At 43.3% G+C, this 14,930-nt stretch overlaps 1 long non-coding RNA gene across 4 annotated transcripts in view; it reads right to left on the reverse strand.

Moving 5' to 3' along the window:
• Nucleotides 1-3,649, reverse strand: part of LOC140915982 (uncharacterized) — a 179,741-nt gene extending 176,092 nt beyond the window's left edge. For 2 of the 4 annotated variants that reach the window (XR_012160339.1, XR_012160338.1), the window contains exon 1: nt 3,428-3,649. This is a non-coding gene — a long non-coding RNA (uncharacterized LOC140915982). The remainder of the gene's footprint in view (nt 1-3,427) is intronic. The other 2 variants (XR_012160337.1, XR_012160340.2) reach the window with 2 other exon arrangements.
• Nucleotides 3,650-14,930: the final 11,281 nt, after the last annotated feature.

A 14,930-nucleotide genomic window follows, 5' to 3' on the forward strand; every position in this document is an offset into this window, starting at 1 on the left:
ATTGCAAGCTTCCTCAGGGCTATCACCACTCACTTCTCAACTGTGAGGGCTGCTCTCATCTTGGTATTCATGCACTTCAGAGCAGGGGAAAGCAAGTCACAAAGTTCCATGAAAGTGCCCTTATGCATGCGAAAGTTTCGCAGCCACTGGGAATCGTCCCAGACCTGCAACACTATGAGGTCCCACCAGTCTGTCCCACCAGTCTGTGCTTGTCTGCCGTTGCTCTGACAGAGGGAGAGGCGACTGAGGACGTGGCTTACAGGATTGGCTTATAGGGAATTAAAATCAACAAAGGGGGTGGCTTTACATCAAGGAGAAAATGTTGGATCATATTAAAGAAGTTCTGTATTAAAATCACAAATGAGTTTGATTCCCCAGAGTTTAAATTCCAGGGTATTACTAATTAAGAGGTCTCTTGGTTTTTGGTACTGTTTCTCTCCCTCTATGTGTGAAACTTGCAAGCTGCTAATTGTGTTAGTACATTCTAAGACAGAGTCTGTTCTCAAAGCAATTCACAGAGAGAGAGACTCAAAGCAATACTCTAACAACAGAAACAGCACCCAGAGACTCCCCACCCTTTTGTTGTATTAACAATTGTGATTAAAATAGAGATAGAGGATGTATGTGGATGGATGCCTGGTGTGGATAATAACTGAATGATCAGGGAGGTGCCAGCCTAAGAATCCAGTGTCCATCGGCTGAAGAAGGCGTCAAGTGAAAATAACCAGAGGACCCCCCCGGAGGGCAGACTGGAATCCACCCAACAGCCTCAAGGATGGGAGAACCAAAGAACAAGATAACATCTTGGAGCCGTCAGGAATGTGCTATCTGCTGATTGATTCAGCAACAGCATGAAGAAGCAATTCCCATAGACTGCCATAGGAAGAAATTCCTATAAAAATAGACTCTAAAAAGTGAGAACTTTGGGGTCTGATTCTGCAAACCAACTTCCAGGAGCATCAGATGAGCATCTGACAAGGCCCTGCTCCCTCCTCATGTCCAGGCGACCTGGCCAGTAGCTTGGCATGAGCAACTCTAAGGCTGGTAACTATGATAACAACCTTGCAGAACCTGTGTGTGTGTGTTTGTATGAATGAATGTGTGAATAAATATGAGATTGAATGGAATGTTATAGCTATAACTAACTGCTTACTATGATTCTTTCTGTATTCACAATAAATGTGGTATTTTGCCTTTTTCCCTTTAATAAGATCCTGCTGGTTTTTATTCTATTGGTACAACAAAACAAAAACAACTGTCATACAGAATGGCCCCCTCAAGGATTGGACTCAAAACCCTGTGTTTTGCAGGCCAATGCTCAACCCACTAAGTTATCCCTCCCTCTAGTATTTCAGGTCGGATTGAATCTCCATTGAATTCAAGATGCCCCTGACAGATCTCACCAAAATGATTGTCGGACGTTAATTTCACGGAGGGAGGGAGTGGGGAGCAAATGAATACAAAACAAATCTGGTCTATTTCTTGTTTTGATCCACTCCATCTATCTTTTACATCTTTGGCTGCTGGCAGATGGTGCAGTAGGACTGCTAGCCAGCCACATCTCCTGGCTGCTTGGCAGAAGATGGTACAATAGGACTGCCTGCAGGACTAAAGAGAATGACCTGGTCAAGTCACTCCTAATTTAGTCCCTGCACCCATGTCTGCCCAGGTGCTCCTGACCGACCTTACCGAGGCAGCCAGGAGCACTTCGGACACGATGACGATGGTTTTCAGGCCTATTGCATCGTCTGCTGCCACAAGGCAATGGGTTGCTGCTATTGTGTAGCAATGCAGTACCGCATCTGCCAGCACCCAGGAGACATACAGTGACAGTGAGCTGAGTGGGCTCCATGATTGCCATGATATGGCGTCTGCACAGGTAACTCAGGAAAAAAGGTGCGAAACGATTGTCTGCCGTTGCTTTCATGGAAGGAGGGTGGGAGGGAGGGCCTGATGACATGTACCCAGAACCACCCGCGACAATGTTTTTTGCCCCATCAGGCATTGGGATCTCAACCCAGAATTCCAATGGGCGGCGGAGACTGTGGAATAGCTACCCACAGTGCAACACTGCGGAAGTCGACGCTAGCCTCAGTACTGTGGAAGCACTCCGCCGAGTTAATGCACTCAGAGCATTTTGTGTGGGGACACACATAATCTACGATATAAAAATGATTTCTAAAAAAACGACTTCTATAAATTCGACCTAATTTCTTAGTGTAGACATACCCACAGTCAGTCAAATTTGGGTTTGCCCCGAGCAGAGAGACACAATTTGTGGCATAGATCTCCTTAAGGAGCTCGGGGGAGTAATCAACCCCAGAGCTACCTGCATTGAATGGACCAGGGGGGTCCAAACAGGAGAAATTATCTCAAAATATAGCCATGATTGCCAGTAGTAAAGCAATAATACCAGAGTGTGTGGGGGGGAAGTCCAGTAGAAACACTATGTTCCCTTCACCCTGAAGTGAGGGCAACAGATAAACAAGATTGTGGGCTAGTAAACATGAAGCCCATATCTGTAGAAGAGTCAACTCATAAAGCCCACAGGCAGTACCCAATTAAACCAGAAGCCTTAGAGGCAGTTAAAATTATAGTCACTAATTTACAATCTAAAGAAGTAACTAAAAAAAACCAGCTCCATAACTAACTCCCCAATTTGGCCCGTCCGGAAGCCAGACAGGACATGGAGGTTAACTACAGACTACACTGACCTTAACCGGGTGACTCCAAAGGCACATCCTATTGTGGTAAGCCTCGCCACTCTCCTTAATTTGCTAAAACCAGGACACTCAGTATTCTCAGTCCTGGATATAGCTAATGGATTTTGGAGTATTCCCCTTGCAAAAGAAAGTCAGGAGAAATTTGCATTTACAGTGGGAGACCAGCAGTACACTTGGACCCGAGTACTCCAGGATTTCCATAATTCTCTCTCTATCTTCCACAGGGCAATGACAGGAGTAATAGCACAAGTGCCTTTGGAAGGGGATACTGTAATATTGCAGTATGTAGATGACTTGCTAATTGCCAGTTCAAATGAAAAGGACCCTTTAAAAACGTTAAACGGACTGTTTATATATCTTCGGGAAGCAGGATTTAAAGCTCAAGAAGAAGGCTCAATTGCAACAGCAGTAGGTTTTATATCTAGGGCATAACATATCACAGGGAGAGAAAGCACTCACAGTAGACAGATAGCAGGCGATTCTAGAGTTAAAAAATCCACGGACAGTTAAGGAAGTCCGGAAGCTGCTGGGACTCCTCAATTTCTGAACAACATATATTTTGGAGTACTTTGGAGTACTCAGAGATGGTAGAACCAATTCAAAGCCTCACTAGAGGAGGAAAGCCTGCAAATGAGTTAGTAATATGGGGCACAGAACAAGAGAAGGCATTTATAAAAATAGAATAGGCTTTAGCCTGGGTTTACCTGATATGGGAAAGCCGTTCCACCTTTACTGCAGCCATAGTGAAACTCAATACTCAGCTGTATTAACACAACTTCAGGGAGATAAGCAGCGTCCAGTAGCATACCTATCTACTTTAAGAGCCCCTGTATCCCAGGGACCACCGGAGTGCGGAGTGCGTAGCAGCTCTGGATTGCGCTGCATGGGCGGTAAAAGCTTGTGAATCATACACCCTCACAGGGAAATTAGTGCTACATACACCCCGTACACTTATTGATCTCCTTAATACTGGGTGGCTAAGATCTGTAACAGATGCCCACAGGAGTCAGTGGGAATCAACATTGTGCTTGCAAAACCTCAACTTCTCTATAGTAAGGGACAAAGGAATAAATGTAGCTAAATGTCTAAACGCAGAGGGAGAGGTACATGAATGTCTTATAGATAGGGAAGAGGAAGTGTTGGGGAGAGTTAAAGAAGAGCCATTAGAGAATTCAAATACAATTCTGTATGTCGATGGATCAAGAAAGTATAAAAATGGAGTGCCACACACCGAATGGGCAGCGGTACTCAGTGATGGGACAGTGATAGCGTCAGGTCAGATGGAAGGATCAAAGTCAGCACAAGAAGAGGCGCTAACAGCCCTCACTGAAGCTTTGAGAGTGGGGGAAGGAAAGAAGCTCACTGTATACACAGACAGCAGATATGCATTCAGAGTAGTACATGACTACATGGACATGTGATCACGCAGGGGTTTTATAACAACAACTGGCAAGCCAATTAATAATATGGAGGCCCTTCAAAGAGTAATAGAAGCTGCCAAACTACCATCAGAACTGGCAGTAGTAAAGATAAAAGCACATAATAAAATCTCAAGCGAGGAACAAAAAGGAAATTACTGGGTAGATAAACAGGCCAAAGAAATTGCACAAGCAAGTCCTATTAAGGTTTGTGCAGCTGTAGTGCCCGAAGAGGAAGTAAATAAAAAAAAATATATATGCAACCATATGCCCAGAAGAAAAAAGTAAATTGGAAGAACAAGGCTGTGTGTATAAAAATCACCTCTGGTATGAGCCGGGGGGGAGGGGGGGGCGGAGAGATAGTAGCCCTGGAGTGCATACGGGCTCTGCTGCTCCATGCCATCCAGTCTCCAGCTCATCTGGGGTGGAGACAAATGAGAGCCGCCCTGAAACACTGGTGATGGCCCTCTATGAAAAAACTACTTTAAATCAGCATCTGTCAATACTAACAATGTTTCCACAAGTGTCTCCACAGGTAAACAAGAGAAGGTGAAGGAGGAAGGACTGAAGGGTAACCAGGACAACCAGAGCGACCATGGGGAGGCTCCTGCTGTCCCTGTGGTGCATGAGGAAGGACACAAGTAGTGTGCCATGTGTAGGGTAACACCCTTAGACGATGCTGTGGCCCTCTTCGAGAGACAGTGTCTGTGCTTAATGCAACCAGTGTCCGGATTACCTTTAAAGGGGGACAGCTGCGTACTACTAGTGAAGGGGACTACAAGGTCCTGGGCTACCCCTCATTTGAACACAATTACATGGCATATTGCCATGATGGCGTGGGAGGAAACACACAGACCTTGATACTAGAATTTGTGTGGGATTTTGTGGGAAAGAAACCAAACACTCATGAAAGATTATGTGCCAATTATACTGACATGGTACCAGTGGAGGTTAGGCCTGTTAATTCAGAATGGGGCTTACCACTTAAAGCACAGACGGAGGTATCCCCAAAGGTCTGGCATAAATTTGTTAAACAATGGCCCAAATTAGAATGCCTACAACTAATAACAATTAACCAAGTTATCAGAGACAGCGTGGAACCACCTGACTGTGTGTCATGCCCTGTACAAATCCCTGTTCCAGAACCAGGATTGGTAATGATAGGACCAGCACTACTGGTCCTCACCTTGGTGGTATTCCACACTTACAGGGTTGACGTGCATATTCCATTAGAGGAAGTGAACAGGCAGTGTGCAAAGGTCAGGCCTTGAATGAGTAGAAATGTTACTAGCCTAACAAACCAAATTGGTGAATGCTTAACCAGACAGAAGAGGGGATTACTAGATACCCTTCCAGGATGGTTTGGTGCAGATAATTCTGTTGGCAACACCTATACTGAGAGGAGGGATCGACTTGAATCAAGGCTGGCAGACACTGTCATCTCTAGTGCCCGGGGAGGATTGGATACTAATAGGGCCAGCCGATTGATCCTAGATAGTTTGAAGAATCTGTCCATCTCTGTATCTACCTCATTCGATATAACAAAATACCTGGGTCAAGAAGTCACCAGCCTGCTAATAAATGGTACTAAAATGAAGGTACTAGAGGAGAGTTGCTGGAGAGCAGGACCAAGTTTGGCCATCACCACACAGGGAATTGTAACCGATCTCCATGACAGCCGGGTCCACCCAGCCCTTATGGAGGTAGTGGAACCTTATCTCCCCAGTACCCCTCCGTGGGCATGGGGAAACAGAATCAATGAGAGTCCAAAGACCAGTTTAGACAGGTCACAGTATACTCTTTAACCTTTTGGTACCTCTGGGCATCCCTCATTTACAGCGAGCCAGGATGGCGACCTCCCTGCCAGTACGGAGGTGGGGTCATGTTATTAAAATAGAAGGCATTGCATACTCTGAGGTCGCTGAGAGAGCACTGTATCCTAGTGAATGTTGCACCCACTCTGATAAGGAAATTCTGCGTACATGCCCGTACAATATTCTAATGAATCAGTCTAGGTTCAAAGTGGCCATCACTGAAAAACTGGTGCCCACGGAGCTGGTCCAGATGTACTGTACCTACTGGTGTGTGACTGCCCAGAACCACTCCATTGAGCTAAATTGAAAGCCCTGCCCCTCGAGGCATCCATCCATGTGCATGACGGTTCCCCAAAGGGTAACCCTGACTGTTGACGGGACGCAGCTCCACCGTACTCAGCCAATGGTGGGTAACCTTACATGGGCAATGCCATCTCCGGTGATAAGGTCCCCTGGGGATGGATCTGGGTGCTGTTTTGTCAAGTTATGTGGGGAGTGTCTATACTGACATTCCTGATGGTATTGGCGGTTTACCGGTGACTCCGAAATAGATTGGGTACATTAAAATTGGTATATTTGACCTGGCGGGTTAGGGAACCCTAGGGTCAAGAAGAGGGACTGAAGGGTTAAAATCCATTGCTGATGTAATAACCTGGTATAGGGATTTGTGTACAGGCCCAAAGTCCAGAGTTTGGTCAAGAGGTCAGAGGCCTAGCAATAACTAAGAGAAAACAGAATAACCAAAGATAACCTTGCTTTTGCTAAGATATGCCTGGTCAGCAAAACGCCAGATGTTGGGGGCAATAATTATGTCTTATTCAAAGTTGCAAATAGAACAAATTTCAGAGTAACAGCGGTGTTAGTCTGTATTCGCAAAAAGAAAAGGCGTACTTGTGGCACCTTAGAGACTAACCAATTTATTTGAGCATAAGCTTTCGTGAGCTACAGCTCACTTCATTGGATGCATCCGATGAAGTGAGCTGTAGCTCACGAAAGCTTATGCTCAAATAAATTGGTTAGTCTCTAAGGTGTCACAAGTACGCCTTTTCTTTTTGCAAATAGAACAAAGAAGCCCTGTTTCTGTTGTGTTAGTTTCTTCTGTAGGGAAATGGCCTTTCCACATATCCAACCTTGAATTTATGAAAAGGTTGGAACATGTCAGTATAAGATATGGCTTCCTCCCACCTCCCTTGCCCAGGAACCAATGCCTGCCTTAAAACACAAATAAGCAACTTGAAAGATAAACAGTGAAAGTACATGGCAATAAAGATTCTTTGCTTTTACTCCTAGATATGTATCTGTTGGACAATCCAAGGAGCTACTTCATTCCTATGGACCCCAAATTAAATCCAACATATATTTTATACTAATACATTTATTAAAGTACTAATTAAATACTAAATTTATTAACATTGAGACCATGGGTGGAGACATTATGTAACCTTTTGACTGTTGGCTACTGTGCTATCATGTCTTGCAGCTAGACCTATCTGGGGGTGTGGGACTGCTTACCCAGTCACTTTCCCCACCCATTGAAAATCCATATATTCCATTGTAATCAATTAATTGACAGTGTCTGAGCTTAATAAGCGAGGTGACACTCCGTCAGTGCTGTACGTAATAAACTCCTATGCTTGACCTCTACACGGTGTAGATTTATGTCCTTCAAACATTTTCCAAGCGGTTTTCCTGAAGAAAAAAAAATCATTTTTTCAAATTCCAATTTTCCATCAAAAAGAGTTTTAACTGAATATTTTCAATCAACCCTAGTCAGCTCTAAAATTTAGATGAATTAAAAAATTTATTTGTACTGAATCTTTGCAAGTATTTATTTTAGGGGGAAAAAAACCCCTAAAGCTGGAATTGTGCTGTTTTGTTGGTTAGTTTTTAAAAAAGCTTTTGTAATAGCTTTTTGAGGATTTGTCATTAAAACTTCTGGTCAAAGTCTTTGAATGACCATCTCACAAATACAGTAATCTGCTCTAAAATAAACACCTTATTTTATTTTGTTCTATATGATCAAGTCCTAAAATCCATGGCATCTGGGAAGAAATCTGCTCAGCTGGATATCCAAAAGGTTCAGCCCACAGTTTCATGAGCCCCTAGGTTTGTCAGCTATGAAACAGAGGTAAATAAATGTATTAAATTACATATTTAAAGTCCCATATAATGTTGTTTGTGTGCATGCGCGCACACACACACACACACACAATTGTCAGGCTTTGGACTCAACATTAAGCCTGAAAAACTATGTTTGTTTTGATTAAAATCTCTGTATTCGATGGGCAGCTAAATTATTTTATTAACCAACAGAGTAAATGTTTGAAGATTAATGGAACCTCATCCTGTGATAACCCAAGAACAAGACAGAGATCTCCATCTCCCATTAATAATGAAGGACTTCGATCATTTGAAATTTCCCAAAATCTTTACTGTGTACTGCCCATATATGCCCTTTCTCCAAGTGCTCATGGCTGGATCACCTCACACGCACATGGTAAATCCCACAGGGGGAGCTCAGTGGAGGAAAACTGTGTGGATGTTTTTACAGAGTCTTCCTACTGGATAAGAGTCGAATATAGGACACTCCCTGGAGAATAAGCCGTGGAAAATGTTCACAAACCCTGCAGATTCCTGAGGATAAGCAGGAAGTCAGGGCCATGTATGCAGAGACCCTGTACCACAAAGAGTAACTCCCTTTGTGCCAACTTAATAGGGATTCCCTGTAGCGAAGGGGGCGCCAAATAACAGGTGTAACAGCCCCAGGCTGTAATAACTTTAGTTTGTGAGCAGTGCTGTGTTCAGGGTTTCAAGGGTGGACCAGACCCTCTCACTCCCCTTCACTGACTCCTCCTCCTGCAGGGATCTTCAGATCACCACAGAGGGTGATACAGAAGAAGGGTGGATCAATACCATACAAGTATCTGATTTCACACAGGAAGGAAGTGATGGGCACACAGAATGTCCCTCCTTTGCATGGATCTGGGGCAGGGGGAACATTCCCCCAAAATAAGGAGGGTAGCAAGTCTGCAGAAGCTGCGTGGTAGGAGCATGTAGAGAAGCAAGTAGCCATGTGGGATGTTCCTACTCCCCCATGTCTTTGCATATCCACTTACCCTCCCTCAACAAAACCATCTCTACAGGAGAAGCAAGTGGGGCCAAAAGGAGATAGGGAAAATCCATGCTAAGTGGCAGTTCCCTTCTCTCAGCAGGTAAAGTCTATGCAAAACTAATGCTGCCTGAGGCACTTTGCATTTCATGGTTGAGACTTCTTAGCATCAAAAAACTCTTCCATTAACTCATTTCTCTCTTCATGGTTTTACACAGTAGAGTAGCTCTCATTGGCCTATATCTTATATTTCTGGAATTTTCATTTTCTTTCATTTGAGTACTAAATATGTACTTCCATTGTGTACAGAAATATAAAAGGAAAGGAAACCTTGACCAGCTAAGAATGTGTCTGTTAAACAGTTATACTATAGATTAATTTGGACCAAGCTGTCTGTTAAGAACTGATGTAAAAAAATAAATAAATAAACTGAAATCTCCCCGGACCTCTTTCCTCCTCACCTCTCTATCAAGGTTTGTACCTTCATTATTCTCTCTGAGGCTTACAACCCAAGAATATTTTTTCCTCTTATGATTCAGCTTCCAATCCCAGGCTCTCCACACAATCTCCCTCTTTTCTATCCGTCCCAATTGCTAATAGTCTGGTCCATACCTTGATTGAACTTGCCCTAGCTAGTTATCTTCTCTTTTCAGATTATTTGCCTCTCATATCTCCAAACTAGCCAAATGCCTTAGCTAAAATAAAGAAATCACTCATCTCATGATGGTCTGTCTTGACTTCACTCTGAAAAAAGGTGTGTTCTTAACTCAAGTCAACTAACATGAGGCAAAATTCTAGGGAAGACAGGGCAGATTGTAGTTTTCACTTGAGTGAGCAGGTCAACATCAGAACACACCAAAGACAAAGCCTTTATGGTTTATTTTCCAAGATGTATGTAAAGGGACATGAGTAAGAACCCTCCCTCACCACACACACACGCTCTGCACAGACTATTGGTTCTGGGCCCACAAGAGAAGTCAGGAGTTACATACTCAGTGCTCCTTGGCTCTGGAGCACTTGGATGGGGAGGGGCAAGGTGTGGGTAGAACCTTGGCTTTGCTCTCCCACGTATTAGCTACTACAGCCTGGCCTGTATAGCCCATCTACAAGGTACTACCCCTGAAGCAAGAGGGAAGCAGGGAAGGAATTGTGGCTCAGCAAGGTGTCTAGGGAACAATGCTTCCCACAGCTACTCCTGGGTTGATGTAGTTTTCATCTTGCTCAGAATTATCCCTAAATGCACATTCTGGCCCTAAATATTTGTATTGTGTTGAGGTTCTTGTGCAAATTGCATGTATTGTTAAATGACATCCTATATAAACAGTGTATATATCCTAGGCATGAGTTGTGTTGGCATTTTGATAGTTGAAAGTCAATGAGAATTCTGAATGACATGTTTTCTTGGGAAATTTTTCAAATTCTCTTTTAAAATGTGTTCAAAGTAAAGTATTTTGAAATTGTTTATTTTATTTACACACAGAGAATGCTACTCAATATTCTTGAAATATTTTACTTGAAACCAGAGTTCTTTTCATTTGGCTTTCAAAACATTTTACCTGAAGGACATGCATTACTTGAGTGCAAAATAAGAGCTCATTTTCCTATGCAAAAGTACTTTGTGACATACTGAAGACAGGCAAATTATGCCTACAGAAAAAAAATAGTTTTCTAAGTTGACCTTGCTCTTCTCAATCTGTGCAGTGCAACCGCAATGTGGAGATTTGCATAGTGTTTTGACAAAAATGTATTTGAATGGCACACGTCAAGTGGCTCCACATTGCTAAGATGCTAACTGTGTCCTGAGCATCTAGTGCCTCTTTACATTTCAATGACATAACAAAGGCAGTGAAGGTCTCATGGTTCACTTGATCAATCTGGGCAAATAGAACATTTCCTTTAATGTGAATCATAGACAAAAACAAAAATCTAAACCCTGGGTATGGAATGGATTCAGCTCTGGTTACGTGTTACACTTGAACAGATGTTTATAAGAAGGCAAAGCTGACCTAGGCAAGAAGAGCATATTTGGACCCAAAACCAACAAAACAAAGTATACAGCAGCCTTGTAACCAGGTAAAGAATCAAAGCAAAGAGTAGAAAAGTGCAGATCCTTCTCCCACATCTGATCTAGGTGAGTATGAAGAAGTATTTTTAGGCATGCAATATAAATACACTTGACTTAAAATGAAGATTTTTGAAAGTAGTCAAATATTATACAGTAGTTAAGTGGAGCAAGTTTAGAAAAGCTAAATATTTCTTAAAACATAAAGCACCATGTTTGCAGGAAATAATGCATTATCAGTTGATACACTAATATCACTTTTTCTTTCCTAAAGTTTTAGCTTGGGTTTTCCAAGGACATGAGACTCAAAGCAAAGAGATTCTCAAGCACACCTAGTAATGCTATAGACATTTATCTAAGTCTTACTTCTCATGGATGAACGTCTTAAAATAGGATTGAGCTGGTAAATTATAGATGGACCTCGCCTGAAAACTACTCCACAGAACAGAGGTATTCAGAGCTGGGATTTGAATCCAACACATCTCTATTATAATATATTCATATTTTTAATTTACCTTCTCTCTCATCTGACAGGCTTCGGTGGGAGGTGGGAAAGTTAAATCCTGATTGATCAAGCTATTAGCAAAGATAGTCAATGAAACAACCAAATGCCCAAGCATCCCTAAAAATCTGACTGCCAGAAGCTGGGACTGGATGACAGGGAATGGATCACTCAATTGCCTTGCTCTGTTCATTCCCTATGTAGCATCTAGCATTGGCCACTGTTGGAAGACAGGCTACTGGTATGGATAGACAATTGGTCTGACCCCAGATGGCCATTATTATGTTCTTATGAACTATTTGTTCATAAATTTAACTTTATGTAGATACTATACATTATAAACAGGCATTATTCTCTTTCATTATTTTCATACTAGTCTACTAATAATAATTCATTAAACTCTGAATGGAGCAAATACATGACAAGGATTGTTAATGTTACTCTTCTAGGTTTTTGGATTCTAAAAGTAAATACATTTCATATTCCTGGTTACTTTTTCATAGGAGAAATTGATTAGAATTAACGTTGTCACTGTACACATAAGAGTTCTACTATAATAATGTAGCCATATTATCTACTATGATATTTGTGACAAACATGCGACATGCTCCACTGAGGAATCACAGGATCACCAAGAAAAGTGAAAATATTCCACTTTGCTGTTTAGCCTGAAATGCAATCAGATTTCTGCTCCTGAGTGTATTTCTAAAGCATAATCATTTATCAAATAACTACATTTGATAAAATTATGGGAACTTCTGATGGCTGTTTGGCAGCCTATGTGAATTGAGACTACGGTCCCAGTCTCAGTGGTGCTGGAACTGGGGGTGTTGCTGCACCCACTGGCTTGAATTAGTGACAACAAATACTACTCCTGGGGGAATTCTGCTCCACTGCACATGCACAGAATTTATGTCCCCCAGTAGATTTCTTTGTTTCCCCTCAGAAAAATGACTTTCTGACAGGGAAACAAAGGGAAGCCACAAAAGTAGTCATGCAACCCTCCCCATAAGTATGTTTCAGGTGCCCAGGACAGCCGGCAGAGAGGTAAATCACTATGGGACAGGGATGGGAGTGGGAAAGACATGAGTGGTGGCTCCTACCCTGCGCCGAGCTCACCTGCTAGTTCCGGCTGGGCTGGAGAGGACAGGACTTCCTCTTCCCCTGCATGGCATCCGGGGCCAGGTCAGAGCCACCCCCAGATTTATCTCCAGGCTGTAGGATGGTCTGCAAACTTCCCCACCCCAGCACTTCCTGTACCCATCGCTCCTCAGCTGCAGAGGGAGGGATCACTGTACAGGGAACTGCTCCCCCATCCGTCCAACCCCTGTGCATCCAGAACCCCTCATACACAGACCTTCCCACTGAGCCTCATCCACCCCACACCCAGAAACCCCCACCCCAAGATCCCCACTCCCCCTGAACCTGGACCACCCCGACGAGTCACCCACACCTGGATCACCAACCTACCGAGCCCCAAACAGCCCCACCTGGATCCCAACCTCACTGATCACCCCCCCAGCATCTGTCTCCCCTTTCTGAGCCCCCCACAATCAGATCCCCATCCGCTGAACCCCAGCCACTTTCTCCTGGACCCACCCTGCAGCATCCCATTACCGTTGCACCCAGAACCCCACAACAAGCCCCTGGAAATCCAGATTCCCCCCGAACCCAGATCCCCCACTGAGCTGCCCACACCCAGATTGCTCCACACAGAACCCTCTCAATTGACACCTGGATCCCCCCACACTAAGCCCCTCCACTCTTGGATCCTGCCTTGCTGAGCCTGTCTGCCCATACCTGGTGCATATGGCAGAGAGGGCAGGGCTCTAGGGTTTTTCTGGGGCAGGCCAGGTACTTACACTGTGTCAGGGTTGGGTGCAGCCTCACCCTACATCCATGCCCTGGGGCAGGATGGGGAGCTGCACAGTGATCTCCCACCTCTGTGCAGCCAGTGTGCTGTGCTCCCCAATCCATGCTGGAGCCTCCACATTTATTTGACAAATAAAATTTACAGAATTTTAACATATTGTATGCAGAATTTTAATTTTTTGGCTCCAAATTTTTAATTCTTTGGCGCAGAATGTCCTCAGGAGTAAAACACCCCCAGTATAAAAATTGTTCCAGCACCTCTGCCCAGTCCAGTTCCTGGTGGAGCTGCACCTACTGCCCTAAACCACCACCACAAATGGCACTGTTGCTGGCAATCAGAGCAGAGTCAAGGACTAACGGGCTATGGATTCTGAACTATCCTCTTCACACCAGAGATGTTCCTCCACAATCAGGGCTGAGGCACTTCGCACACTGGCAGATAAAATGGGGAGGCTTTCACTGTGCTGCCTCTGCTAGATCTGTGGGGTGAATAAAGTACTTTATTCTCTAGAGCAGTCAGGCACCACTCACCAGCACGAAATACACTATAAAATGTAATAGTAATCTGATTATATACAAAGTTGTTAAATAACTAGTTGTATGCTATACAATGTGTTCATGGTTATTAGCATCTCACCATGGCTGCTATGACGATTTGCTGTGCAATTAATTTCATTCACTGTGGAATAGCCTTAGTGATGCTTAAAAGGTTTAAAAACTATGGAAAAATCATGTGATGAGAAAGAAACAAATTTAACATTTCTAAGTGCATTTAATTCCAAAATATCTGAAAAAATCCATTGTAGGCATCTTAAATTATAAAGCCAGTATTTTAAATTGGAGTAGGTGATTTGGTGCATTTAAATCTTGCTCCAATCCCAATAGTTATTAAGACTGAGTTTGAGAATTTACATACTTTTAAAGACTATAAGTAATGCTTATCTCTCTACCATTATGGCTGTGAGATCTCTTTAGAAAAAAAGAAAGTTACAGTGCTTGTGTCCATTTTCTTTTAATTCTTCCAATTCTTTCAATTAAGTGTGTGTTCACATTTCTTTTTCTTTTAAAAAAAAAGATAGGGGAAATTCCTGCAAATTCTTCCTCATATGAATAGCCTCTTTGAAGTCAACTCTCATGAGCTAAAACTACTCATGTAAGCAAGCATTTGCAAGATTAAGCCTGCCATAGTCTGTTTGAAAATTAAACTCTCAGTTGTGCCTGCACTGGGATTGGGAAGAAGCACATTCAGTGATTGCCAAAGGTATTGTGCCTGCCAAAGGCATAATACTTCTAGAAGCCTGGGGGGGGTGGGGAGCAAGGGGAAGGATACCCCTTGCTACAATTGAACCACAGGTATAATCAACCCTTCACCAATGCAGCCATCCGGTGTGACCTAAATCAGAGGCCTCCCCTCTCTGCCCACTCAAAAT

This window comes from Lepidochelys kempii, chromosome 8, assembly GCF_965140285.1.
Source record: "Lepidochelys kempii isolate rLepKem1 chromosome 8, rLepKem1.hap1, whole genome shotgun sequence".
Taxonomy (NCBI): domain Eukaryota; kingdom Metazoa; phylum Chordata; order Testudines; family Cheloniidae; genus Lepidochelys; species Lepidochelys kempii.